This window comes from Acyrthosiphon pisum, chromosome A2, assembly GCF_005508785.2.
Source record: "Acyrthosiphon pisum isolate AL4f chromosome A2, pea_aphid_22Mar2018_4r6ur, whole genome shotgun sequence".
Lineage (NCBI taxonomy): Eukaryota > Metazoa > Arthropoda > Insecta > Hemiptera > Aphididae > Acyrthosiphon > Acyrthosiphon pisum.
Window position 1 is genome coordinate 26,398,207 of NC_042495.1, and position 3,542 is coordinate 26,401,748.

Below are 3,542 nucleotides of genomic sequence, written 5' to 3' on the forward strand. Positions count from 1 at the left end.
TGCATTAAATGTTTTAATTAAATGTGCTGCATTTGAAGTAAAATCCCTGGGACTACCTATGATTACATTATAATATTGTGGTCATAAAATATTAAAATGTACACCGAGCTAAAATTTACAATATTTAAATCTGAGAAATTAAAAATGTCGAAATTATTTAAAAATAATTGTGTGAACTTACCGAAAAAAAAAGCATCTATATATTCCAATATCGGGTGCTAATTTCCGTAGCGTTTCGTTTTGTGAATTTTGAAATAAATAACCAGTAGATACAATAATACTTGAAAATCCCCAACAGTAAATATGGCACATAATGGTACGTACTGAATTTGATGTATTTCTGTTTGTTAAATTGTTGTACCTAAATTAAAAATGTGTTGAAAATATTATAGTATGCAGTTATGTGAACAGTTATAATTTGTACTTTAAGATTATAGAAGCAGCACCACATATTATAATATGGTATACTGAACAATGGTATAATGCACTATTACTTATATGTATAATACCATATGACCCATATTTTGAATTTGTAATAACATATTTTGATTTCAATTTTGCTTGTTGAAATTATTTTCTCTGATTAAAATTAAAAATGACACATTTATTTCATCGTTTTATTCATTTTATTTCATTTTTTGTTTTGTTGACAATATCGAATTGATCTCTTCTGCTCCTTATTAAAATGTAATAATAAAATATAAAAACACACATTTTTTTTTCGAATTTAAATATCATTTATTTGATTTCTACCAACGAGCCATATGTACCGTATGTGCATTTTATATAATATGCTTAGGTGTTAAACAGGTCCTAAGAAAATAACATTTTTGTGGCGAATAATATTATTGGTCGTTTGGCTATCGATGAAGAAAATTATCTTTTACAATTTGAATCGATTTTTTAAGCTTTTATAATAATAATTTAATAATAATAATAAAAAAAACTATTTGTTTTTTTTTAAAAATATAAATCATAATATTATATCTAACTATAAAAATATGAAATGTAAATATCTGTATAGGCTAACCTCTGGAACTACTTGTCAGATCATCTTGATTTTATTTCTAAACGAAAGAGTATTTCACGGAGAAGGTTATGAAAGAAAATTTTAAGAAAATCCTCCGTTGTATAATATATTGGTTGTTGTTGGTTTATCGGGCATGTTTGTTGATTTGTATTATTATCTTTTAATATATTATATATACAAGAAGATCTGATAAGTAGTTCCAGAGTTTAGTATATATATTTATAGTGTATGCATTTATATATTTATGTTATATATTAATGTTTGTGGGTAGATTAGACCTCTGGGAACAAGATAGGTTATATTACAAAGGGTTAATTTTTTTTTTTATTTAAAGGATTTTAGTACAGTTAGGTTAGGATAGGTTTTTGTATAAGTTGGTTAGGATGTATTAATTGATTATAATAATCCACCGTGGTCCATCCTAGGTGGAATTAAGTAAAAACGACAAACTTGGTATAACATCGATACTTCAGATTTAAATCATTTACTGGTCACGGTCTTATTTTGAATAGAGTATACGTACAAACACCACGGATAGATTTCCTACCTGATAATATACTGCTGCGAAGCAGGATTTTTATTCCGGGCAACGGAAAATTTAAGATACATTTTGAACACCATACACCGAATATTAAATAACGAACTGAATAAAGTTTGAGACATATAGAGTTGATACATTTAACGTACAACAAAGAGCACGGGATCAGCTAGTTATATTACGAAAGTTTCAATTTGGATATTATTACTATTGATTTGATAGATGAATTTTATCTATATCTTTAATCGTATAATAAACTATACCTATATAGCAATAGATAATAAAAAAATATGCTAAATGCATAGTTCACTATTATAACGAATAACATAAAATATTAATATACTCCATACTAGGTAGGTAATATATACCAGGTTAGGTTAGGTTAATATCAATTATAATATTAATCATGACTTGTTTCTTTAAATGATAAATAGTTATTTCTCACACGACTTTAATATAGTAATTGCTAATTATATATACCTTTTTGAATATAAACGGACATAGGCGATTCTTGACAAGTCCAGGAAGGAAGAAAATACTTTAAATGTATAATATATATACATATCTTCATTTATTTTACTGTTTATAGGACCATGATTAGTAATTATATACTTGTAAATATATATTAACTTTTATTATATAATTATTAAAATTACATATCTACCTATATAGATATGATAATTGTTATCCCATACCCGTATAATTCTAATAGAATATATGACTTATTAAGTTTATTTATAATTATCAGCCTACCTATTTGTGACTTAGAAGTTTATAACACCACATAAATATACAGTATACACATTATTGTTTAATGTATTACACATTTTACTAAACCATATTATGTAGGAATATAATTTACTGCGTCCAGTAAATATCGAAGCATATTACGTTTAACCAGCAACATGTGTCAGAGTTGTAAATAGAGTAATTTAGATAGAGTTCTATCATATTCTAAACAATTTTGTATTTAAAACGATATGTAGGTATTTGTAAAATAATCGTTGCTAAATTTTCAAAATGTTAATTTTTTTGTCACGAAAATATTTTTTAATTACATACTATGTACTCACACTATATGATATATCGGCATATGATTTAAATAATATTTATTATATCAATTTTTAAATACACATATTGTTAATGTATATTTTTTTTAAACTTTTATGTGATGCATACTATGGTGATTTTATTCTGGGCCCAGTCCAAATTCTTCCCCAACAGTCGACAATATTTAATGGTATAAACGTCTAATATATTGGACAATAAACAAACATAATATAATATATGTAACGGGCAAAGTAGGACACATGGGCATTGTTATACAATGTCCGGGCACTGTGTAGAATGCCCGAAAATGTTGGGCAATGTAAGAATGACCATTTTAATACTCAATTTTTTCATACATTGGACGAGATTGCCCGGGCAAAGTGTACCCCGCCCGGATTCATGTGGGCAAAGTGAATTAATTACTGCACAGTGCACAGTCGAATGATATTTATGCTTAACAACAACACTAAAAACCCACCATTATACATTTTATTGGTTTGATACCACGACTTACGAGTTACTAGATACCTATCTCGTTGTAGGGCTTCTTTGGTTCTTAAAAAATTAAAAATTGTTACCTTTTTTGATTGTATACTTATGTCAAAAAAAATTGTAAACTAAAAGTATCAGTAAGGATCTGGTTTTAAATTATTTTAATATGGGTTTCGTTGAGGTGCTGGTATTAAAATGAATTTAAATATAAAGGTTGTAGTTCCAAAAACAGTTCTTTTCGGTAAGGCTAGTGAATTTTCAAAAAACTAATAATAAAAGAAAATTCTATATGCTTATAATTTGCTAAACATGGTATTTCAGGCACTTTTGAAAATACTGGTAATTTTAAATTTCGGCCAGCTACATTCGCTTTCCCACCGGAATAGATACACAAGTTGAAAACTATGTATTATTTCGACTAGATACTAATTA